This window comes from Salmo salar, chromosome ssa23, assembly GCF_905237065.1.
Source record: "Salmo salar chromosome ssa23, Ssal_v3.1, whole genome shotgun sequence".
Lineage (NCBI taxonomy): Eukaryota > Metazoa > Chordata > Actinopteri > Salmoniformes > Salmonidae > Salmo > Salmo salar.
In genome coordinates, this window is record NC_059464.1 from 41197505 (window position 1) to 41225348 (window position 27844).

Here is a 27844-nt window from a genome sequence, read left to right on the forward strand (position 1 = left end):
TCACCTTTCAAAGTTGAAGTCAATGGAAGAGTGTCTGGCCTGCAGGATTGCCCAGAGATCCCAGAAGAAATTGGAGACCTGCGAATAGGTTTGTGAGAAGGGGAAGGGTCATGCCTTGTTCAGGGTTGTTCTCATCTTGACTTGTACTTGATGTCCTCTTCTGTATAAATCTAATACTTAACCCTGCCACTACATTTAAGAAATATTTCTTATTGTTAAATATAATTCAGAATCCTGTCTTTCTTATAGGGATACTTTGGGATTTTGACAATGGAGCCCTTAATCTATTTCCCCAACGCAGATCAACTCGTGGGTGTCTCTGTGTGCAGTTTGAAGGAAGTAGCTAACTATACGTTTGCATTTTTGTCATTTAGCAGACACTCTTATCCAGAGGGACTTACAGGAGCAATTAGGTTTAAGTGCATTGCTTAAGGGCACATCAACTGATTTTCACTTAGTCAGCTCAGGGATGTGAACCAGCAACCTTTCGGTTACTGGTCCAACGCTCTTAATTGCTAGGCTACCTGCCGCAACTACGCTAGCGTTAGCGTAATTTCTAACTAGCGTTAGCACAATGACTGGAAGTTTACAGTATCAGCTAGCATGTTAGTAGATACCATAACTTCCAGTCATTGCGCTAACAGTAGTTAGCATTGGCTCGCAAAAGTACCTCTAGCTTCCTTCATACTGGATGCAGAGACATAAAAATGGTATCCATGAGTTCATCTGAGTCTGGGGGAGTATCCCTTTAAAGTTCAGTGAGTTTGAAGTACCCACTAAGTGGTCGTATCGAGACACTGTAGCCTGCAAAGAGCTGTTGTTTCAGACCCCAGAAAATCATTACAATTCCTCTCTGGTTATATTGTCCTGTCCTGTATGTTCTCAGAAGCCTTTGTTCCACACTGCTGTGGTTTTGAGGATGTACCTTTCATGGTGCAATATTGTGTGCTACATGACTGAAATAGACTGATGTTGGAACTTTACCAATATTGTCGTAGCAAAATGATCCTACAGCAACAGGATTTAAACATTTAGTCCATAATGTTGCTTGATCGGTGGTTAGGCTGGACAAAAGTAGGCTACATGACAAGTGCAATACTGTTACTGTTTATTTATTTATTTTATTGAACCTTTATTTAACTAGGCAAGTCAGTTAGGAACAAATTCTTATTTACAATGACGGCCTACCAAAAGGAAAAAGACCTCATGCGTGGACAGTGGCTGGGATAAAATAAAAATATATTTGATAAAAATATTGGACAAAACACATATCACGACAAGAGAGACAACACAACACTACATAATGAGAGACCTAAGACAACAACATAGCAAGGCAGCAACACATGACAACACAGCATGGCAGCAACACATGACAACACAGCATGGTAGCACCACAACATGACAACAACATGGTAGCAACACAACATGGCAGCAGCACATGGTAGCAGCACAAAAAAGGGTACAAACATTATTGGGCACAAACAACAGCACAAAGGGCAAGAAGGTAGAAGCAACAATACATCACGCAAAGCAGCCACAAGTGTCAGTAAGAGTGTCCATGATTGAGTCTTTGAATGAAGAAATTGAGATAAAACTGTCCAGTTTGAGTGTTTGTTGCAGCTCGTTCCAGTCGCTAGCTGCAGTGAACTGAAAAGATGAGCGACCCAGGGATGTGTGTGCTTTGGAGACCTTTAACAGAATGTGACTGGCAGAACGGGTGTTGTATGTGGAGGATGAGGGCTGCAATAAATATCTCAGATGGGAGAGTGAGGCCTAAGAGGCTTTATAAATAAGAATCAACCAGTGGGTCTTGCGACGGGTATACAGAGATGACCAGTTTACAGAAGAGTAAAGAGTGCAGTGATATTTCCTATAAGGAGAATTGGTGGTAAATCTGATGGCCGAATGGTAAAGAACATCTAGCCGCTCGAGAGCACCCTTACCTGCCGATCTATAAATTACATCTCCATAACCTGGCATGGGTAGGATGGTCATCTGAATCAGGGTTAGTTTGGCAGCTGGGGTGAAAGAGGAGCGATTGCGATAGAGTCTAGATTTAACTTTAGCCTGCAGCTTTGATATGTGCTGAGAGAAGGACAGTGTACTATCTAGCCATACTCCCAAGTACTTGTATGAGGTGACTACCTCAAGCTCTAAACCCTCAGAGGTAGTAATCACACTTGTGGGGAGGGGGGCATTCTTCTTACCAAACCACATGACCTTTGTTTTAGAACTGTGATATAACTGATTTAGAGTGGGTTTTCAGTGAATTTATGTAAATCACAAAGCTCATCTGCATTTCCTGCAGCGCAGGAAAATTCTCAGCAAATGAAAGCGTTCTCAAATGAAGATCCTACTTCTGTAATGACCTTTCTTATGCAGCGTCTCGGGCGACTCATGATGGCAGGACAAAAACGTATGCCATTGTTTTCAATGAGACATCAACGTCAAATGCCGCCAAGGCTGACAGAAAATACTGTCCATTGCGGCGCCGTGAAGAATTTGAACCAAGCGTTGAAATGGAGCATTAACTAAAACAATAACTGTGTAACTAATTAAAAAAATATATTCTCATGATATGTTTAGTAACATTACCTAGAGTCTCGGTAAGAAAGTGCTATACATTTTGTAAATGTTTCGTACATTTTGACATCTTTAAACTAGAAAATGAACTTACATGTGAGAGCTGTATTGTGTTAGGATGTTATTTATGGCAATTTTTTATGACAAGATTTTTTGTACCCATAAACCACAAGTAAATTGTTTAGATTTCCCTGTGTTTTGCTTCTGAAGAAAAAGGGGAAAAGTGCAATGCTCATATTGAATTGTTCCCGTACTAATGGAATTGCTCCCTTAACTCCATAGCACTCCACGCCTCCATACATTTCTGTTGTCATCCACCCTAATAGTAATTATCCACGGTGGGACCACTAATAATTTCCTAACGAGTTCCAGGCGGACCTCTGTGTTGTGGCCGAGTGATATAATTAAATTTTTATTTGATAATCAAATAAAGGGCGGAATGAAATACTGGAGCAGTGTGTGGTTTCTCCTCTCCATTTTTTCCTGGCACATTTTCAACTGTAATGTCTCTCCCCGGTTCTAGATGGAGATTGAGTGCAGTTCTTCTACTATGTTTAATAACTCCCCTCCATTAAGATGCCATTAGCCTAACGCTAAGCAGAGATGGCCAGTGACAGGGAACCATTCAGAAAAGCCCAGAGAGGAAGCATACTACAACAAGATAGGGGGGTGACATCACGGAGTCACAGTCTTTGGCCCTTCAGTATTTGGGGGGGGGTCCCAGAGGGGGCCAAGAAGAGGCGTAAAGAGCCCAGTGTGCCTTGGCTTACTCTGTCTCGGCTTAAGATAGGGAGAGGAGCAGTGGAGAAGCTCCCCTCCCCAGAACATTGGCAGAGAGCTACTCGCTAGTGAATCCACAGTGAAGACGATTTGTCTATTTAAGGACCCTGGGAAATATCACAACAGACCCTGAAGTTCAATAGGGCATTGATATCAGTTGGACAAAGTAAGCTTCCTTTCAGTAGACCTAGGTCCTCCCATTAACTGAAATTGTAGTCTAAAAACACTGCCAAACCACCATCCGGTCACATGACTAAAAACCAGAGTATGGGAGGGATATTGAGAAAGTTCTAGTCATATCTTTAAATCAGATTTAAATGAAAACCAGCTAAGCCAAACTTTTATTTCGTGATTGTTTTGATAAACAAGCATATCCACCATCTCTATGCCAGACTTGTAAATAACTTGGGACAGGAAACTTGACTCACCCATTCATTGTCAATGAGAGACTTCTCCCACTTCACCAAGCCAGAGTTCTTGGTTTGTCACAGAAATCTGATTTCAATCAACAATATGTTATCGCTGCTCTTATTCATTTCCAGGCATGTTTTTTTTCTTCCCTTCCGCGTTTGGCTGAGGCAGAGTTATTTTAAAAAGAAAAGGCTTACTCATCATTTCTGGACTATTTTGAGCGACATCGACACTACCCCCCCAAATTACTAAAACAATCCTGCGTATTGTGTCCACTTATGAAAGCTCCATTAGTTTAGTCCAGCAGCACTTGAGCCACCAAAGACTGAAAATTGTGGTTGTTAAAAAAACACATCTTGGCTGCTGTCTGTCATTTTTCTTGCAGTGGTTTCAAATCAACTCCAATAGAGTATGTCAAAATGCAGCGGTAAGTGGATCATACAGAGTGGATGGGACTTTGGTTTTTGGGAATATGGACCCGTAAAAGGACATTGTTTGATGTGAATTGAAATATTGAATCTTGCCAGTGCTCATTACTATAGTGAAAGGCAGGCACCCCTGCACAAAACTACTTTTGGTCTCTGCATCGACAAATACTCACATTAAAATGGAGATCAGCCAATGAATTTATATCTGTAAATTTCACACAGAGAAATAAAAGTGAATCAGAATGTAGACATACAGTATTTACTTAGACTGTGGTGAAATATCAATGCCGTAGGCCAGGTTAATGGGTGCTGTGGTGAAATATCAATGTCGTAGGCCAGGTTGATGGGTGCTGTGGTGAAATATCAATGTCGTAGGCCAGGTTGATGGGTGCTGTGCCAGTGTCTCTCACCAGTGAGAACTTGCAGACTTGAACATAAAGCTCCTGAACCTCTCGTCCTGTAATTGTGGCTCCTAGCCCCACACTGTGCTTGTAGCGCTCCAGGTAAGCAGTCAACCTGTCCCTCTGCAGTTAAAGGCTGGGATACAGGCTGTAGTCAATGCCTTTCACACCTTGGGGACGTATCAAACACACAGACAAATGTAATGAGAACCTGTCAACCCAATCAGGCTGGATGATACAGCAAAAACATGGGTTAGAAACCCTTGTACCAATTTGGAGTTCTGTAACGTATCATGAGGTCCCTGGCAATTCCCAGACTTAATGTGTGTGTGTGTGCCCATGTGTTTTAGAGAAAGTATGTGTGTGTGAGAGAGTGTGCGTGCATTTGAGATAAAAAGAGAGAGATGGAGAAGGGGAGGGGGGACTAGTGGGCCTGACTGTTTAAAAGATCACATTGTAAATCTTTGCGTAAACTGTGTAAAGGGAAACTTTAAAGGAAAGTTTGTCAGCGTATCTTTTACATTCATTTGGGGTGGAGGCAAATAGCTGGATCTACACGACCAATGTTGTGGGAAATGGTTTCATCTTGACAGACTACTTTAGAGGTAGACTACTTAGACTACTTTACATCTGACAAACTTTAATTTGAAGGTGTAATGTCCCTTTAACTTCTATGGGCTATGTGGGACGCTAGCGTCCCACCTGCAGGACACAGCCAGTGAAATATCAGGGCGGCAAATTCAAAAACAACAAAATGTCATAATTCAACTTTCTCAAACATACAACTATTTTACACCATTTTAAAGATACACTTCTCCTTGATGTAACCACATTGTCTGATTTCAAAAAGGCTTTACAGTGAAAGCAAAACATTAGATTATGTTAGGAGAGTACATAGACAAAAATATTCACACAGCCATTTTCCAAGCAAGGACATGTGTCAATAAAACCCAAAACCCAGCTAAATGAAGCACTAACCTTTGACGATCTTCATCAGATGACACTCCGAGGACATTATGTTACACACTACATGTATGTTTTGTTCGATAAAGTTAATTTTCATATCCCAAAACAGCATTTTACATTGGCGCATGATGTTCAGAAAATGTATTCCCACCAAAACTTCCGGTGAATGTGCACATCTATTTATAAAAATACTCATCATAAACGTTGACAAAATATATAACAATTATTTAAAGAATTATAGATAGACTACTCCTGGATGCAACCGCTGTGTCATATTTTAAAATAGCTTTACGGAGAAAGCACATTTTTCAATATTCTGAGTACATAGCTCAGCCATCACAGCGAGCTATACAGACACCCGCCAAGTTTGGGGCAACCTAAACTCAGAATTAGTATTACAGATATTGTCTTACCTTTGCTGATCTTCGTCAGAATGCACTCCCAGGACTGCTACTTCCACAAGAAATGTTATTTTGGTTTGAAGTAATCCATATTAATGTCCAAATACCTCCGTTTTGTTTGTGCGTTCAGGTCACTATCCAAAGGAATACCGCGCGAGCGCGGTACCAGAAACGAAAAGTCAAAATGTTCCATTACCTTACTTAGAAGCATGTCAAACGCTGTTTAAAATCAATCTTTATGGTATTTTTAACGTAAAATTGCGATAATATTCCAACCGGACAATAGCATATTCATTCAAGTAGAAAAAAAAGGAACGGTGCGCTCGTGTGACCGCGCATATCCAATCCCTTTGTCCACAGGCAGTCCACTCAGTAACTGAGCTCCTATTATCTGCCCAGTGACAGGAGAATGCTCAAACCACTTTCTGAAGGCTGTTGACAGCCAATGGAAGCCTTAGGAAGTGCAACGTCACCCCACAGACACTGTAGTTTCGATAGAGAATCAAAAGAAGAACTACAATTCTCTTCCACTTCCTGCTTGGATTTCTCTCAGGTTTTTGCCTGCCATATGAGTTCTGTTATAGTCACAGACACCATTCAAACAGTTTTAGAAACTTCAGAGTGTTTCCTATCCAACTCTACTAATAATATGCATATTCTAGTTTCTGGGCCAGAGTAGTAACCTGTTTAAATTGGGTACGTTTTTCATCCGGCCGTGAAAATACTGCCCCCTACACCCCAACAGGTTAATGTGCTTGCTTAGTTCAATGTTGAAGGCAAAATGAAATATTTGAAATACATTGAAAAAAAAAAAACATTTCGCTCTGATTCTCTGTCTGTGAGATACACCTCAGAAATGAACTGTCAACTGAAGGAACGCACCTGCAAACACATTGAAGTGATTGCCTATGTCGAAGGCCTGCTATCATCAGCATACTCATAGTCAATGAATCTCACCATGCCTAAAGGAGAAGAGAGCAACGTATGGTTCATACAGTTTATTGCAATGACACATACACATTAGTAAACTGTTCTGTAGCACCTCAGCAATATAATTATTACTCTATCAGACCTAGGTTGCAATTACTTGACAAATATATTCAAATACTTGGCCTGTTTGAACATGCCTGGCTTAATAAACAAATAGAAAAGTCCCAAAACTGCAAACACCACCCACTAGGCAGACAAGCAAAGCCTCAAAGTATTTTAATGATTTTTTTCAAATATTTGAAACCCAGTACTGTACCCTATGTAGAGGGTAATAATGGAATAATGGAAACATTTGAGTAAATGAGGGATACAAAGTATATTGAAAGCAAGTGCCTGAGTTAAGCAGTGTGTGTGTGTGTGTGTGTGTGTGTGTGTGTGTGTGTGTGTGTGTGTGTGTGTGTGTGTGTGTGTGTGTGTGTGTGTGTCACAGGAGGTTGATGGCACCTTAATTGGGCACATGGTAATGACTGGAGTGGAATAAGGGCTCAACTGCCTATTAAGACAATTTATGTTGGTTTCCTTTATTTTGCCAGTTATCTGTATGCCGCTATAATTGATAGTGTGCTCTGAAAGCTTTAATAGTCAACGCTACAATTCCTCAATAGGATACAAATTAATTAATTAATTTTTTTTAAATTAAAGATACAATGAAACAATTTTCCACTTTACTCCATATTATGTTCTGATATGTATGATTTGTTCAGATATAATATTCTTTTAGTTTGTGCTTTACTGTTACAACAACAAAGTCCCTGAAAAGCTTCAGAGAAACATTAATAATGTATTCATTATAACCGTGTTCCATACATTAATCATAACAATGACCAAGGCCGTACGTCTGTACATAAGGGCATAATGAAAGGACCTAAGGTCATCATGAAATGACATAAGGACATAATGAAATGACAAGAGGATTAAGAGAATAGGGTATAGATGTATTATCCATAGCAAAAGAAAGGAAAGATGTGACCGTTTTGTGAACCACATTTTGTCAAAGTGTTAAAATGGAACATGTCTTGCAATTGGACCATTTCATGGAAATAAGTTAAATCAAAGGGACATCCAAGTTATTGAGTCTAAAACATGGCAATCTTGTATTCTTTCTGACACTGATGGTATATTGCATCAGAATGGCAGAACAAACGCTATAACCAATCAGTTCAGTAGTAATGAATCCACTTATTCTTCACACTGTGTCGCTTTTTTAAATGATCACATACACTCGCTTGGAACACTTTATATGTCAGCCTTGCAACTCAAAATCCAGGCACTAAGACTCATCATCCACCCTCTTTGTGGTCATAGATTATGTTTTTAGTCAGGAGGTCGTTGTGACAAAGCACGGTCGGCGAGCGAATCGGAGAGGTGTCTTTTCAACGTTTCCCTTTCATCTGACAGGGTTCCGATGCTAGGGAACTCTTTCAGCAGCTTGGAACTATGTGGACAAAAAAATAACAAAAGAACTGTTACGTATTGCAGACACTGAAAGAATCAGTATCACATTCATATAGTATCATCACATTCATATAGTATCATCACATTCATATAGTATCATCACATTCATATATTATCATCACATTCAAATTGAGCTCATGCTATTATGCATGCTGTGTTTAATTAGCTGTTTAGTAAGTATTTATCGTCTTTATGGTCTTTTTTCATATTTGAATAACTTTCAAATACACTTTCAAAAACAAATAGACTATGTCTCTATTGGAGAAAATGTAGAGAACCCCTAGATGAAGGGAGGTAGGATATACTGTATGTTATAAAGTCTTACTGATGGTCTGCAGTAAATATACACGTTTATAAGGAATAGGGTGGAATCATATTACTCAGGCTCCGACGCCTGCCGCATGTGATAGGGGCTACAGTCCATTACGGATTATAATGGAACACCCAGCCGTGATCTGCCCAGCGAGGCCTCTCTACCAGACCAACTCAATGCATTTTATGCACGCTTTGACAACAACAACATTGAGCAGGGTGTGAGGGCCGTCACCGACCCAGAGGACTGGTTGATCTCGCTCTCCGAGGCCGATGTGAGAAGGGTCTTTAATTAGGTCACCACCCGCAAGGCCGCGGTATTCTAGGGTGCGTTCTCAGAGGATGCACAGAACAGCTGGCAGGCATATTAAATAGGTAAATAAGAATTTGTTCTTAACTGACTTGCCTAGTTAAATAAAGGCTAAATAAAAAAATATTCACGGTAATTTTCAACCTCTCCTTGTCCCAGTCTGTCATTCCTGCTCCTAAGAACTCTAAGGCTTCATGCCACAATGGCTACCACACCGTAGCACTCACTTCTGTAATCATGAAGTGCATTGAGAGGCTGGTTATGGCACACATTAACTCCTCCATCCCAGCCAACCTAGACCCACTCCAATTTACATACCGCCCCAACAGATCCATAGACAATGCAATCTCAATTGCTCTCTACACTGCCCTCACCCACCTAGATAAGAGGAATACCTATGTGAGAATGCTGTTCATTGACAACAGCTCAGAGCTCAACACCGTTGTCCCCTCCAAACTCGTCACCAAGCTTAGGACTCTGGGTCTGAACACCTCCCTCTGCAACTGGATCCTACAGAGGGCTGTGCGGACAGCCCAGTACATCACTGGGGCTGAGCTCTCCATTCAGGACCTCTATATCAGGCGATGTGAAAAGAAGGCCTCGAAAATCTTCAAAGACTCCAACCATCCAAGCCATAGACTATTTTCTCTGCTGACGTCTCGGCAAGACGTACCGGTGCATCAAGTCTGACACCAACAGGCTCTTGAACAGCTTCTATCCCCAAGCAATACGACTGATAAATAGCTAACAAAATAGCTACACGGGCTATCTGAATGAATCTTGTAACTTTATTGACCTTTTATTTCAATCTTTGCACTGTCGCTATACACACACACACACACACACACACACACACACACACACACACACACACACACACACACACACACACACACACACACACACACACACACACACACACACACTGTCACTACAAAACACACACTCCAATATTTTCTCACTCACACATAATATGCCCATACATTTATACTGACTGCACACCCACTCACATACAAGCTGCTGCTACTCTGTTTAACTTATATCCTGTTGCCTAGTCATCTTACCCCTATACATATCTACCTCCATCACTCCAGTATTCCTGCACATGTAAATATGGTATTGAAACTGACTTTTAAAATATTTCCTGTACATAGTATGCTTACTTACTTAATTGTACCTTCAAGAATTCCCACCTCTGACTGGACACTGACATTTACACAGGTATATTGGAAATATTTCCATGTTTCAAGTTACTTGTATAACATCCAGGCCATGTGGGCCATTAATCAACCAGTACTCTCACAGTGAAAATGACTTAAATAAATAAATAAAATCCATGATTTCCTGTGCCTACAAAGACTAGAAGAGGAAAACGTCTGGCCCGGTATTTTATTCTATCAGGGGGGGGGGAACTACTTCTTAATGCAGTAGTTCACCAACCTGTAGATGCATTCTCCAGGCCTGCATGCGTTTACAGCAACACAAGTTGTTTATGACACCAGACAGCACACCATATCATCTGGAGAGGTTACATGCTATTTACAATGTCTTGTTTTTCCTTCTTGGGACAGCTCCATCAATCAACAAAGGTCTTATTTTCACAGACGCTACTTGAAAAAAATGCACCTGCGAAATGCTGTGTAAGCATTGTACCGTTCTGAGGAATTTTTATGTCTCCTTTCAATCGGCAAAAAAAAGTATTTAATTTAAACACTGTTATACCTATTTATGCAAGGAGACATACAGTTGCGGTGTTATTATACACAGTTGTCGACATAATTTAGTGAGGTCTGTTAGGAACGTACAATAAATGCAGTGACGTTGGCCGTTGTTTACAGTCATGATAGAGGTCTCTTCTCCACTCCTACAGCCTCCTTCACTACTTCCTCAGCCACACACGCTTATTTGGATGGAAGAGTATCTCGTTCTGCTCTGTTCCATCGTTTTTTAGTTGTGGTTGCAAAATGGACACTTTGCTCATCACTCATAAAGGCTTTTGGCCCTATTCACTGACAACTGGTATCTGGATTTCTGGGATATATTGTGACATAGTTTTGTTGTAGCATGCATTCTTGCATTTTCAGAATAACCTTGTTTGTTTTTTACTTTCCCCAGAAACTCAAGTTTTGCTTAGAAAAATAGCATAGTACAGAATAAATAGTTGTATTATATTAGTATTTCGTTCATATATTAGCTCTTGATAGGCAATTTATTTATATCATCAATATTCATGAAAATATGTAATATTAAATGTGGTTTACAAATTCCACATCTCTTTAAAAATGCATACTCATTTTTAATTCTGTTTGCAGAATAACTGTTCATATGAAAACTAATGTTTGTTCAAAGGCTCAATCCTCGGTGAAACTTACATGATTCATTCCTATCAACTATTCTATATATATATATATATATATATATATATATATATATATATATAAACAAGCTCCCAAGCATTTCACATCGTAACACCACTCTGCTATTTGGACTTTCTCCCCCTTCTCTTGCCCAATGCCTTTCAGATGCAGGCGGTCGTGGAGGACGATGCTTGCCTCCCGGCTCCCACTCCTCTCATGTCTCTCAGTGAAGTCTGTTTCTAGAGAGCTAGCTACTACAGCAATTAGAGGAATTTCCTCCTCTGGTGGCTCGTTATCAATGTGCCTTATTTACATCTGATTACCAGCTCCAGTGGAGCAGCAGTGATTATGGCAGTATTGTGTGGTTTGTGTTGAGTGTTAAATGGGAGAATTAGCGGGAGGGCTTTGAGCAGAGCAGGAGACTGCTCTCCCGGTTTCTACGCTTTCCTCGGAAAGTGCAGCTGTACTGTGTCTCTCTTTTCCTGCGTTCCTCCCCTCTCATGTTCTCTCCTGTCTGGCTCTGTCCTGTTAGGTCCTCTCCCTTCCTCTCCTGTTAGCTCCTCTCCCCTCCTCTCCTGTTCGGTCTTCTTCCCCCCCTCTCCTCAACACCACAGATGTATCTCCCCTCCTTTCTCTCCTCTGCCTCCCACCCCAGTGGGTGACTATCTGATTCAGACAGAGGAGCTCTTCTGCAGGTGCACCCACTCTCCTGCTCCCCCTCTCCCCACGTTTCCTCGGAAGACACACTCTCTCACAAGCACTCATACGTTGCCCAAGTATAAAAGTCTCTCTGATGCTTTTGTGTGTTGACTGGTTCTCACCCTGTCCTTCTGTTGCTCCCTTTAGATACACAGCAAATTGGACAGTGTTGATTTTTCAGTGTAACATTTCTTAGGTTGACTCAGGTGTTAAATGAACTCTGTAAGTGAAAATGTATTCATATTTCATATATATTTAATATTAATATTAAATTAACACAGTGGTGTAAAATAACCCCAGCCTTGGTGCTACTAACCAGTGGTACTAACCAGTGTTTCCCAGCATGCTGTATTGCTTGTTGATTTTTAGAATTGTTTGTTTCAATATCTCTGTTTTTGCATGATTGATTAATTAATCGTATGCCACTCAAATAGAAATAACATACATGTGTCTAAACTAATCCAATCTGTTAATAGGACTTATTGCACCCGGGTACTGAAATGGTTGTTCCAGTTTATATGGTTTAGGTATTCTCCTGTCTTACTCTTCAAAACCTAGCATTCATTCTGAATGCAGGTTGTGGGTGAATAAAAATTCAAAATGTTGGATATCCTCACTCTGGCTGGATTCCAGTAAGAATCACACATCACTTTTCAAGCCAGCATAATGTGACTTGCAGGCCTGATGTGGCTTGTAAACCATGAGTTTCATGCCACTATATTAGGGTAAAACTAGGGCCTTAAAATAAGAGCTTTTGGAATACTGGTGGTATTGTGTGGAATAATTACATTTTTACGATAACATATTTGCTTAGTATCTCACTTGGTGATGGCCAGAGGCTTGAAAACGGATGAATGCAACAACCATGTCTCTGTCACTAACACTCCTTTCAGACATATGTAATGTGGCGCCTTGAAGCACCTCGGCTACAGCATGTTTGTTTGTCTGAAAGGCTACAGCTTTTAAAAATCCGTCATGAAACCTTCTCTGGAGATAGTTTTGAAGCGGCATTTAACTTGTCTGTAGTGGCGGCAACTTCTGGTTGAACTGTCAATGAAATGATCTCAAGATGCCTGTGTGCAGACCACTCACCTCTTAGAAAAGTACTTTGAAGTCTGTTAAATACAATGACTTACCAATACAGTTAGTAGAGAAAACATCTACCCTACCATTAAAAAATAGCAGAAAAACAACACAGGGAAACAGTACCTAATATTCTATACAGAATTCTTCTGTCTCTAAAGGTACAGAAGCCACACTTAAATTAAAAAAAAATGTCTGAAAGGTTATCAATTATTGCTTTTGAAAGGGTATAACAAATACAATCATGGATGGTAACGCTACAATTCACTCGAAAAGCAAGGCATTCTGGGAAATATACAAGTAGAATTAGCTGTGTACGAAACAACATGTATACACACATTCAAAGCAATCAAATGTATGTTTTATGGATTATTGACCTGCAAAAGCCAATACATTTCAAAAATGTCTTGTATTAGTGGAACACCTTACAATGAGAGATGTAAAAAAAAGATATACATATATATATTTTTTTTTACAGAAATCACCTTATATTGAGTATGATATATAATATTTGTTCTCTCTTTGATGCTTTCTTGTCATATGAATTTCATTTTGAGACTTTTAAATGTGGATCGAGTGATCCAGCTTAAAAATATATCACAATATAGCTCCATCTATTGGACTTCTGAATGCGGTGCAACTGTGATAAAGGTTGGTGTACGCTCTGTAAAATAAAATGTCCTTTATATAATGAAATTGCCTACAAGTTAGCAATTTCGTATACACACTTGGCTGTTAACATAATCTTAGGGCTCTATTCAATCAGTGTCATGGAAGTTCAGTACTACATTGTGATTGAAATTTAAAGGTAACATTTCCACGTTAGCGGAGACTGCATTCACTGTAAACACTGCCTATGTCAGCTCAATCGGATATTTCCTTTAAATGTCTATCGCGCAATCTGTAACTGTTCAGCGATACCGATTGAATGGAGCCCTTAGTTACTTCAAAGATTCATGAAAATTGTTTGCTTATACCTCCATTATCATATAATAATAATAATCCTCCCTGTGTAATGTCACATCATGACAACGCTTCAGAATAGAGCTATATGGGCTGTTACTCACAGAAAGTTAGTTGCCTGTGTCCTGTCATAGCAATGTTAAAAAAAGACTACTAGAGACATGCTGGCTCCATCTCAGATGTGTGCAGGAAGCTGCTTCTCTCTTATCATAAAGGTCCCAATCTCCCCATAGCAGTTGTCTATTAAATGGATGACCCAATCCATAGCTAATTGCCTTGACCTCTTGACCTCTCTCCACAAAACACAAAGAACATACTGGAACAGTCTGGTGATATTATTTCAATCTAAAGAGCTAAAGCAGACACAGTACTTTAGGACTCTAGCTTGACTCTAGTTTGCATGGACTTCCGACCCCTCAACCCTCACAGCAATCGTAAACAACACAGAACATTTGATTGATAATGGAGAGAGACCGTTCGAGGAAGCCGAGCTAATGTCTTATTTTCTTTGTTCCCCCACCTCCTCAATGGGCCAATCACTGCTTGGTGCCACATGGCAAGAGAGTGGACTGATAGCGACAGAAAAGACTGGCTAAACACGTCAGACTTCACCGTCAACACATCTCATAGAAGAAGAGGAAAGTGCAAATTTTTGCTTTACAAAAAAATATTTTGCAAAATAGAAAATGTCTAAGTAGATCTTGTAGTGTTAACTCACCTCTGCGATGCTGGTGTTCTGCTCTGAGCGTGCTGGACAAGTTTGAGGAATTGTGCCATCTTCTTCCACAGAATATTCTCTGCGGGGTTGTCAGATTCGAACTCGATCGAGAGGATTTTTCCAATTTCTATCGCAATCAATCTGCAGGGGAAAAAAACTAGGATAATTTATACCATAACTACAGATGAGACTGAGCCAAGATATTGCACAAAAGAACTCTGGACCAGAAATAGATAGCTGCTATCTTTCCATTAAGCAATCCATTCAAACTAAATGTTGTTTCATTTAGGACCCTATTGATTGCTAGTGTGCATGTTTTGCAGAGTGTTTGTGGTGTCATGGAGCCGCTTTTGCTACAGGCTATCAAACTGAGCAGGCTGATAGATGGAGACTGGCCCTGAGGTTTGCCCCCTGTTGTCTGGATACTATCCACTAGCATAGCCGGAGCCAAACCTGTTGTCTGGATTCCATCCACTAGCATAGCTGGAGGAGTCAAACCTGCTGTCTGCACTGTAAAACATTTCCTGTATAAACTACATGAACTAACTGGCAGAAATTGGCGAGTAAATTAAGGTAATTTATTTTACAGTGCAACTACTGTAATAAATTTTACGGGGAACATTTTACTGTAATCTAATTTACAGTATATTACTGGAATTACCCATGCAGCGACATTTTACCCAGTGTCCTTTGCAAGGTTTAATTTTTTACATTTACGTTTAACTTTTGGCCATTTAGCGGGTGCTCTTCTCCTTAAAAAAAACATTTATTAAATGTAACTAGGTAAGTCAGTCTTATTTACAACGACAGCCTATCCTGACCAAACCCTAATGACGCTGGGCCAATTGTGCGAGATGCAGTGAGATGCAGTGCCTTAGACTACAATGCCACTCAGGACCCCTTAGCATCTTACAGTCAGTGCATTCAACCAAGATTGATTAAAAAAAAACACATCACAGTCATGGCAAGTAAAACATTTCTGTAACCATTACTGAAAATATTGATGCAGTTAAGGTCTTCAAAATAATTGTAGTTAAAACAAGATATCTTATGATATATCTCTGGATAGTGCCAATACAATACTGAGATATTCATAGTAACATGATGTCAGAGCAATGAAGCTCAGTACAATACAGTAAAAGTGACTATTAAACTGTAAGACAATTATTTCTTGAGTATTCTACAGCAGGTTAGCTGCATACATTTGCATAGTACAGCACATGAATGAACGCTAGGTGTTTAATATCACTTGCAATTCTAGAGGCCTAAACAAAGGCTTCCAAACTGGCTGTGATTACATAGAAAAACATATCAAATAAACATGGGTAAATATTCAACCATTAAGAGTTTAAGACCTGCTACAACTCAGACCTTTTGCTTATATACATTTAACTGTTAGGAAGCCACTACCACATATTAGTTAAATTGGTTCAGGAATCTCACTAATAGTTGCAACAAATATAGACCCTTACAAGGCACACCTTAAAATATGTTAATTGAACCTTTTTTTAACTAGGCAAGTCAGTTAAGGACAAATTATTATTTACAATGACAGCCTACTGGGGAACAGTGGGTTAACTGCCTTGTTCAGGGGTACAACAACAGATTTTCGCCTTGGGAATTCAATCCAGCAACCTTTGGGTTACTGGCCCTATGCTCTAACCACTAGGCTACCTGCCTCCCCAATGAGCCAGCAATTCTTCCTCCTCCCAAGACATTTCCCTACAATTTAACGTAATTTACAATATGCTGCAGTAGAAATATACCAAAACAGTAATATAGTACTTTATTGTTGAATTGTATTGAAAAAAAATCAGCAATTTCTAATAGTGAATATTTAAATGTATCTTACAGCATTCCAACTGATATTTGGCACTTTATATCTAAACTGACAACTTGCTGCCGTTCTGATCCGTCAAGTTTATAAATTAAATTATCATGGGACCACTACCACATATTACTTAAATTGGTTCAGGAATCTCACTAACGGCTGCAACAAATATAGACCTTACAAGACGCGCCTCGAAATATTGAATTGAGTGAAAAACAACAAAACCATGCACCCACTAGTGTTCAAAAGGTTTTTGACACTCCAAAAATGTGGTATGGTACTGTATTCTGAATTACAGTAAATTACTAGCAGCAATTTACCAGTAAGTTACTGTAGAGTTTCAGGACAGAGTTTGTAGAATTCCATAAACATAGTATATTACCATATTCTGTGGGGGTACAACAAATATAGCCTTTTGCATGGCATGCCCTAAAATATGTTAATGAGCCAGAGACTCTTTCCCCGCCCACAACATTTTCTCACGATGCACCATAATTAATACTGTAAAACACGTTTACGGTATTTTACTGTGCATTCTACAGTGTATTACTGTTGCAATTTCAGAAGGGTCTTATAGTGTACTGTAAAACAAATGTACGATATTTTACTGTGCATTCTACAGTTATCTACTGTATTCAGTTTAGAAAGTATCGTACTGTTAATTAATAGGGTAACTAACTGATAAAATTACAAAAACGGCTAACAGTGTGGGTTCGATCCACTAGCATAGCTGGAGTAGCCAAATCTGTTGTCTGGGTTCTGTCCACTAGCATAACTGGAGGAGCCATCAAATTGTTATAGACATAATGGCTATATATCACTGTTTCTTGAAAAACAAACATACCCTTTACTCTGGTACCCACTGAGAAACCATCCTCCAGACCCAAATCTGAATTAGCGCCCAAACTTTACTTTACACGTACGCACACACACACACACACACACACACACACACACACACACACACACACACACACACACACACACACACACACACACGCACAATCCCTCCATTCCTTCATTCCTTCATCCCTCCATTCCTTCATCCCGCCATTCCCTCATCCCTCCATTCCTTCATCCCGCCATTCCCTCATCCCTCCATTCCTTCATCCCTCCATTCCTTCATCCCTCCATTCCTTCATCCCGCCATTCCCTCATCCCTCCATTCCCTCATCCCGCCATTCCCTCATCCCTCCATATTTTCATCCCTCCATTCCTTCATCCCTCCATTCCTTCATCCCGCCATTCCCTCATCCCTCCATTTCCATGCTCCACTGTTATAATTAACTTTCAGATCCAGTGTGAGACCCAGTGGATTGACACTGGTCAAATTGTCCTTGGGAAAAACCTAATATGGGTCAATTGTAGTTTTTTGTGAATTGTGGGTCATGTTTGCAGATCTGTACAGTATGTATGTGTGTAAATATACAGTACCAGTCAAAGTATGGACACACCTACTCATTCAAGGGTTTTCTTTATTTTGACAATTTTTTCTACATTATAGAATAATAGTGAAGACATCAAAACCATGCAATAACACATGGAATTATGTAGTAACCAAAAAAAGTGTTAAACAAATCAAAATATATTTTATATTTGAGATTCTTCACAGTAGCCACCCTTTGATGACAGCTTTTCACACTCTTGGCATTCTCTCAACCAGATTCACCTGGAATGCTTTTCCAACAGTTCCCACATATGCTGAGCACTTGTTGGCTGCTTTTCCTTCACTCTGCGGTCCTACTCATCCCAAACTATCTCAATTGGGTTGAGGTTGGGTGATTGTGGAGGCCAGGTCATCTGATGCAGCACTCCATTACTCTCCGTCTTGGTCAAATAGCCCTTACACATCCTGGAGGTGTGTTGGGTCATTGTCCTGTTGAAAAACAAATGATAGTCCCACTAAAGGCAAACCAGATGGGATGGCGTATCGCTGCAGAATGCCGTGGTAGCCATGCTGGTGTGCCTTGAATTCTAAATAAATCATGACAGTGTCACCAGTAAAGCACCCCACACCATCACACCTCCTCCTCCATGCTTCACGGTGGGAACAATACATGCAGAGATCATCCGTTCACCTACTCTGCTTCTCACATAGACAGTGGTTGGAATTAAAAATTGCAAATTTGGACTCGTTAGACAAAAGGACAGATTCAACCAGTCTAATGTCTATCGCTTGTGTTTCGTGGCCCAAGCAAGTCTCTTCTTTTTATTGGTGTCCTTTAGTAGTGGTTTCTTTGTAGCAATTTGACCATGAAGGCCTGATTCACGCAGTCTCCTCTGAACAGTTGATGTTGAGATGTGTCTGAGGCTGATAACTCTAATGAACTTACCCTCTGCAACAGAGTTAACTCTGGGTCTTCCTTTCCTGTGGCGGTGCACATGAGAGCCAGTTTTATCATAGCGCTTGATGGTTTTTGCGACTGCACTTGAAGAAACTTTCAAAGTTCTTGACATTTTCCGGATTGACTGACCTTCATGTTTTAATGGACTGTTGTTTCTCTTTGCTTATTTGAGCTGTTTTTGCCATAATAGGGACTTGGTCTTTTACCAAATAGGGTTATATTCTGTATACCAACCCTACCATGTCACAACAAAACTGATTGGCTCAAACACATTAAGGAGGAAAGAAATTCCACAAATGAACTTTTAACAACGCACACCTGTTAATTGAAATGTATTCCAGGTGACTACTTCGTGAAGCTGGTGGAGAGAATGCCAAGAGTGTGCAAAGCTGTCATCAAGGCTAAGTGTGGCTACTTTGAAGAGTCTCAAATATAAAATATATTTGTTTAACACTTTTTTGATGACTATGTGTTATTTCATAGTTTTGATGTCTTCACTATTATTCTACAATGTAGAAAATAGTAAAAATAAAGAAAAACCCTTGAATGAGTAGGTGTGTCCAAAGTTTTGACTGGTATTGTATAACTTTTCACAGATACATGGCAGGCTGTATGAGCTGTGCGTCGTCTAACACAGTCTCCCTCACAAACTCATAGCAGATGCCATTCTGGAAGCTGCAATAGATCTGTGGGCCGCAGTCGTGAGCGTGGAGTATCTGGAACATCTCCACGTCTCTCTCTCCCGGTCCACATAGAGCTCTGTCAACCTCCCGTACACAAGCACCTGCATGGCCCCCAACTCTTGGAGTGAGCCCACGAAGCAGCCCATCAGCTGGTTGGTGATGCACTAGGTCAGGGGTGGGCAACTCCGGTCCTCGAGGGCCTTATTGGTGTCACATTTTTTCTCCATCCCTAGCAAACACAGCTGATTAATCACATTACATTCTAAACTGAAGATCATGATTAGGTGATTATTGGAGTCAGGGGTGTTAGATGGGGCTGGGGAAAAACTGTGACACCAACCAGGCCCTCGAGGACTGGAATTGCCTGAACACAAGGCAACCATGTCAGGATAGTGTGGATAGTCTGGTGGAGTGGTAATATCAGGATAGTGTGGATAGTCTGGTGGAGTGGTAATGTCAGGATAGTGTGGATAGTCTGGTGGAGTGGTGATGTCAGGATAGTGTGGATAGTCTGGTGGAGTGGTAATGTCAGGATAGTGTGGATAGTCTGGTGGAGCGGTAATGTCAGGATAGTGTGGATAGTCTGGTGGAGTGGTGATGTCAGGATAGTGTGGATAGTCTGGTGGAGTGGTAATGTCAGGATAGTGTGGATAGTCTGGTGGAGTGGTAATGTCAGGATAGTGTTTATAGTCTGGTGGAGTGGTGATGTCAGGATAGTGTTGATAGTCTGGTGGAGTGGTAATGTCAGGATAGTGTGGATAGTCTGGTGGAGTGGTGATGTCAGGATAGTGTGGATAGTCTGGTGGAGTGGTAATGTCAGGATAGTGTGGATAGTCTGGTGGAGTGGTAATGTCAGGATAGTGTGGATAGTCTGGTGGAGCGGTAATGTCAGGATAGTGTGGATAGTCTGGTGGAGCGGTAATGTCAGGATAGTGTGGATAGTCTGGTGGAGTGGTGATGTCAGGATAGTGTTTATAGTCGGGTGGAGTGGTGATGTCAGGATAGTGTGGATAGTCTGGTGGTGGTAATGTCAGGATAGTGTGGATAGTCTGGTGGAGTGGTAATGTCAGGATAGTGTGGATAGTCTGGTGGAGTGGTAATGTCAGGATAGTGTGGATAGTCTGGTGGTGGTAATGTCAGGATAGTGTGGATAGTCTGGTGGAGTGGTAATGTCAGGATAGTGTGGATAGTCTGGTGGAGTGGTAATGTCAGGATAGTGTTTATAGTCTGGTGGAGTGGTAATGTCAGGATAGTGTGGATAGTCTGGTGGAGTGGTAATGTCAGGATAGTGTGGATAGTCTGGTGGAGTGGTAATGTCAGGATAGTGTGGATAGTCTGGTGGAGTGGTAATGTCAGGATAGTGTGGATAATCTGCTGGAGTGGTGATGTCAGGATAGTGTGGATAGTCTGGTGGAGTGGTAATGTCAGGATAGTGTGGATAGTCTGGTGGAGTGGTAATGTCAGGATAGTGTGGATAGTCTGGTGGAGTGGTGATGTCAGGATAGTGTGGATAGTCTGGTGGAGTGGTAATGTCAGGATAGTGTGGATAGTCTGGTGGAGTGGTAATGTCAGGATAGTGTGGATAGTCTGGTGGAGTGGTAATGTCAGGATAGTGTGGATAGTCTGGTGGAGTGGTAATGTCAGGATAGTGTGGATAGTCTGGTGGAGTGGTAATGTCAGGATAGTGTTGATAGTCTGGTCACACTCTGACTCTCAACCACATATTTCTACCCCTGAGGGGTTAGTTCACTGCTTGGATTTTTCAAGCACAGCAAAAGTTCAGCTGCAACGTGTCCCGCTCTCCCTGTTCTAAATCAGATTCTAAACTGGGTGGTTCGAGCACAGAATGCTGATTGGCTGACAGACTATTTTTCTGCTCTAAGTATGTTGGAAACCAGTTTATAATAGCATTGAGGCACCTTGGGGGTTTGTGGTATATGGCCAATATACCACGGCTAAGGGCTGTATCCAGGCACTCTGCGTTGCGTCGGGGAAAGAACAGCCCTTAGCCACGGTATATTGGCCATATACCACACCCCCTTGTGCCTTATTGCTTAATCATACCACTTTTACGCATGATGTCTATATCAATTATGTTTTGTGTGTTTATGTTGATTGTCCTGTGGACTCAAAATCTCTGTTCGCGCATGTAATGGTTTCTTATGAGAAGTAGTGGAGTCAGGCGCAGGACACAGGGATAAGTGTAAACAAAACGTGTTTACTCAAATTTTCAATAAACTTCTCCCAGCAAAATAACAGGGTTGGGAGAAACACCTCCAACAACCACCAAACATGAACAATCACAGACAAGACAAACAGGGAAGCCAGAGGGTTAAATAATGAACCTAATCAGGGAATCAAAAACAGGTGTGTATAATTAAGACAAAGCCAAAGTAACAGGGAAACATAGATCGGTGGTGACTAGTAAGCCGGTGACGTCGACCGCCGAACGCCGCCCGAACAAGGAGAGGGGCCGACTTCGGCCGGAGTCGGGACAGCGCACTGTCCAAAAGAGGGAATAAACAGGCAAAACATCAGAATAAGTGGAAACAGAAGGTCCAAACTACATGAGATTAAAATTGGAAAATAGTAGTGATGCTGTGCTATGGCGTGTTCTGCATGGGCTTGCCCCTTGTGTGTAAACAACAACATTCAATATGAAACTAACAATAAGTCACAAGTTCCTGTTTAAAGTAATTGCATAACACTTTCATTGGGACGGTATTTCTATTGCCTTTAAAGTTATGGTATTATGATTGGTCACAGGAGTTTATGACTTCCAACTTTATACCTTAAAGACAACAATTCTTTGATGATTGAACCCAATAAACACTAAGAGAGCAAAGCCATGTCTTATTCAAAGCCAGCAGAGACTCACTTAGGGAGGGAGCAGGCAGCAGGGTTTGGTTCTACTCATTAAAGAGATAGTTCACACAAATCACAAAATGACATACCATTACCTTCCCTGGAGACAGTAGCTAGGTAAACCAAACCAAAACATGGATTGTTGTCTTACCTTGTTCCTAAACTGCTTAAACCAATATGGAATTTTGTAATTTGGGTGAACTATCCCTTTAATCTGAGGGAATATTAAAAGGACACATTTAAATATGGTTCTTGTAAGCGTTTATAGTCACTCCAGTGTATTAAGTAACTGATTGTGAAAATTTGAGTGACAAACCCTACAGGCAACTTGCATTATTGAGCACCGAAAGGACACTCTTCAGTGGTTATGATATTGGCTTTGTCAGCAATATCAGACCCTCCACATGCAGTCTGTGTTGGCCTGTGTTTGCTAGCAAGGCCTCATCATTGCACGTTTGTTTCCATTCATTGCCTGCTGAGCGTTCTCTCACTTCCACTGTTCCCCAAAGCGTCCTCAAACTCCGAAGGGACCGCATGAAACACAGGCAGAGAACAAACATTGTCGCCTTGACATTTGATGAAGTATTCATAGCACTGGAATGAGAGCCACTTGAACAAACACGCCACATCTAACCCAAAATATTGTGATCAAATACGACAGGCTTTTGTCATCAGACCGACGTGGTATGTCGGAGCAAGAAATCAACGCCATAACCTTTTCTTGAATATGAAGCAAGGTCCATGCATTTACAAACTGTTTGTGTGGGGGTGTATTCTATCTAGAATCTGCCTTTCGTTGGCTAGCAATCAGAAATGTTGTAGCGAACTTGAGGGAGTTTACACTGTCTCTCGTGACAGACTCTTAGAACAATTGTTATCTGGCCGGTGTACAGAAGATTTGGTTCTGGGTTTGCACAATGTGGTGAGCATCTCTATTCCACGTTGGTTCAAATTAATTTTCAACTTAATCATTGAAATGATGTGGAAACAACGTTGATTCAACCAGTGTGTACCCATAGGCCTTTTCACCAATAACAATATATGCTGATGTGCAGTCACATTACTCGGAACCTCGGCTAACAGAGAATAGCTTGCTTTGTTGATCCATCTTAAAAGTGATTGATTTACTGACAGTGGTAACCAGATGATCAGTATTCTGTTTAAGATTCAGAGGAAGGTTTTTTTCATACAAATTAGAGGCTGTATGCTCTCCAACTACCTGGCAAGAACAATTAGCTGTATTCCTGACGCCAAAACACGGTGCTTGGTTCAAGGAGAGGTGTTTGCCTTGTTTTAATAGAAAAATATTTGATGGAGTTTAAAAGATGATTAGACCACTTGTTTCATACTTCAATAGAGGTATGAGAACCACTACATTCATTGAATGAATCTGTGATCTCACATTGCCTTGGTAATGAATAGATGTGAAATCTTAACATCTATGAAGTTTTGCAGTAGGAAATCTTTTCATCTTTGCCAAGGAAAACGTAAATGAAGTCCATGTAGTACCTCCCTGTTTCAGTTCGGTTTCATGTCTAATGAACACAACCCAGTCAGTGAAACTACACTGAGTGTACAAAATATTAGGAACACCTTCCTAATATTGAGTTGCACCCCCTTTTGCCCTCAGAACAGCCTCAATTCATTCTACAAGGTGTCGAAAAGCATTCCACAGGGATGCTGGCCCATGTTGACTCCAATGCTTCCCACGGTTGTGTCAAGTTGGCTGGACGTTCTTAGGGTGGTGGACCATTCTTGATACACACGGGAAACTGTTGATCATGAAAAACTCAGCAGCATTGCCGTTCTTGACACACTCAAACCAGTGCGCCTGGCACTTACTACCATACCCCATTCAAAGGCACTTCAATCTTTTGCCTTGCCCATTCACCCTCTGAATGTCTCAAGGCTTAAAAATCCTTCTGTAACCTGTCTCCTCCCCTTTATCTACACTGATTGAAGTGGATTTAAAAGGTGACATCAATAAGAGATCATAGCTTTCACCTGGATTCACTTGGTGAGTCTATATCACGGAAAGAGCAATGTTCTTAATATTTTGTACACTCAGTGTAGCTGTCATGGTCTAAGCTCTGCTGAGTAGGATAATTTCTCTATCCAACTGACTGAAGAGTCTGTCACCCTGATTCAACCTGACTCGTCTATTCAACTGAGCCTCTGAATTATGTTGAAGCATGTCTGTCGAGGAGTCGAGATTGACAGAGCAAAAACATTTGAAGCAGACAGAAAAGCTTCAACTTAATCCGTAGACAGTTTGAGAGGCCATGCTTCCTTTAATTTGAGAGAGTTTCTCTGAGATGTCTATACATCCCCTTTTCTTTCCTTTTTGAATCGCTTGTTCGTAGTCCCACAAACCTACTGACACAATGTGCATATGAGGGGGAACTCTGGAAGTTAGCATCCACCTCTCTGTGTGCTTAAACTAGACCTACTCTAGATTGAGAGGTCACTGTCTCGCTCCAGTGTGACCCTGACAAACATGGATCCCATTTCTCTGGGAGATTGCCCCACTGTTTGCACACACAAATTAAGTGTGATATCCTTCAGAGAAGCTATGTTAGCTGAGGACAGACGTTCTACTAATGTAATACGGTGTCCAACCTTATTGCAGAAGTTGTTACCTCTGAGTGTCCGGATGAAGGTTGAGAGGAATGTCTTTCAATGAAACATTTTCAAGGTCTGATGCACACCACAAGAAAACCAGGGGAACATACTACACTCTTAGAAAAAAGAGTTCCCAAAGGATTCTTCGGCTGTCCCCAAAGGATAACTCTTTTTGGTTCAGGGTCTGATCAGAAGAACATATTTTTTTTTTGGAATAAGAAAATCATATGGCCTATATTTCAAAATACCCCCAGTATACGGTTTACCCCAGTATACGGTATACTAGGGTATGGATTACAGTTTCTCCTGGCCCATAGATTACTTTTAGGGTGAGGAACCATTTAACATCAAGTTGTAAAATCCTGAACTTCCCCTATAACATTCTACCACATTGAATGGATGATATGTAATAACAGGCTGTTTACATGTTGAATTATTTAGAATGTCGTCCAAAGTTTCCAATTTTACATAATTACAGTAATTGCTTAGAAGTCATGATTATGTTGATCATCATAAATTCAATATTTTCCAGGCTTTTAGACGCAAATTAAATTCAGTTGTCATCAAAGGGCGCCTCGCCATCAAAGATGTTGTGTATTGAAAGGGAGATGATTGTATACATAAATGATTTAGGAGATACTGTAGAACAGCACAGATTCAAAGTCAGTGTTGGCTGAACATGTTTTTCCAACAAGTTGGACATACAGTAAGTAGCACGGTATAAGGGTACTGGGATGGCAGACACGCACACGCACACGCACACACGCACGCACACACACACACACACACACACACACACACACACACACACACACACACACACACAGAGAGAGAGATTCTCCGCACACTTTTTATGTCTTTCCTTCACTTTTCCTTACATACTTTCACTATCCCCCTCTCTTTTATCCACATTTCCGTTTCAGACTCACAGTCCTGTTTGAATCAGGGGAGAGGCAGACCTTGGAGATGACTGGGAAGAAATTAATAATTGATAAAAAGATCATAAAGCAGACAAGAGTTGAAGAGAACATGAGAGAATAACAGAGTTGTGTTATTTTGACTGGGGTGGTGTCGGGTACTGTTGCCCTGTCTTTTTCTGCAGTATCATCAGACTGAAGACAAAATGGACTATGGTTGATTGTGCAAAATTAATTAAACTTTAGAAATCTGTGTGCAACTTCAGACTAGCTCTTTTTACTTTTTGATGTATTAAAGCAAGATGACTCATTGATTGACTACCCAAGTCTTCTTTAATTGTCTGGGTCACTACAATCTCTTTCCAATGAACATCTACAGAATATCCAAGTTGACTTACAGTAAATGTGCTCGACGTTGTACATATATGCATGTGTGTGGCTTATACAATCTAGCCCCATTTTTACTAACAATGAATCATTTTGTATTTTTCTACAATGTCTCAGGAATAACGTCAGCGTTTCCTCAAAATGAAAGTATTTTGTAAGAGTTTATCACAACAACAGTTTCTTATCAGGAGCCAGTAAAACATTAAGACAATATTTCTGATCATAACTTTAATGGTGGACAATAAAGATGATCTAATCTTATCCAACCTAACCATCAACGTAAAGATAACATAGTATGTTCTGAACCAAACACTATATCGGCTTACATGGTTAGCATTACACAGTGCACTACTTTTGACCAGAGCCTATCCCCTACATAAGTAATCAAAAGTAGTGCACTATATAGGGAATGGAGTGTAATTTGGATTGCGACCATGTCCTTTAAGGTGATGAATTGTAACGGTCGTCGTACGTAGTGGACCAAGGCGCAGCGGGTCGAGTGCTCATAGTGACTTTTATTGAACACAAACTTAACCAAAAACAAGAAAACGATCAGATCAACAAACAGGATTGCAGGCTACACACACAGCTATGCAAACAACAACTTCCCACAAAGGGACAGGTGAAAACAGGCTACCTAAGTATGACTCTCAATCAGCAACAACAATGTACAGCAGCTGTTCCTGATTGAGAGCCATACCAGGCCAACAAAGAAATACACAACATAGACAGAGCATAGAAATACGAAATAAGAACATTAACCAAAAACCCCGGAACATATAAATCAAATACCCCTCTTACATAAACACATATCCCATTAAACCCCGAACCACATAAAACAAATACCACCTGCCACGTCCTGACCAAACTACAATAACCAATAACCCCTTATACTGGTCAGGACGTGACAGTACCCCCCCCCCAAAGGTGCAGACCCCTAATGCATCTCATACAAAAAACACAAAATAAACCCCCCAAACTAAAGGGAGGGAAGGGAGGGTGGCTGCCGTCACCGACGGTTCCCGTGCTACACCCCCCCTCCCCAATCCTCCTACTGTGGAGGTGGCTCAGGCTCTGGCCTTAGTCCCCCACCTAACCTGTCCACCCCCGTTGAATACCTCTGGCTGAGGCACGTCGCTGTAGACCTCTGGCTGAGGCATGTCGCTGTAGACCTCGGGCAGAAGGACAACTCTGGGAGCTCCAGACTGCAGGGCGACTCTGGCTGCGCCGATTCCGGACTGTAGAGCGACTCACTCGGCTCCGGACTGTAGGCCGTCTCACTCGGCTCCGGACTGTAGGCCGTCTCACTCGGCTCCGGACTGTAGGCCGTCTCACTC

The 27844-nt window shown here is 41.0% G+C and overlaps 1 pseudogene; it reads right to left on the reverse strand.

Moving 5' to 3' along the window:
* On the reverse strand, positions 1-27667 carry LOC106584605 (ethanolamine kinase 1-like; annotated as a pseudogene).
* Positions 27668-27844: the final 177 nt, after the last annotated feature.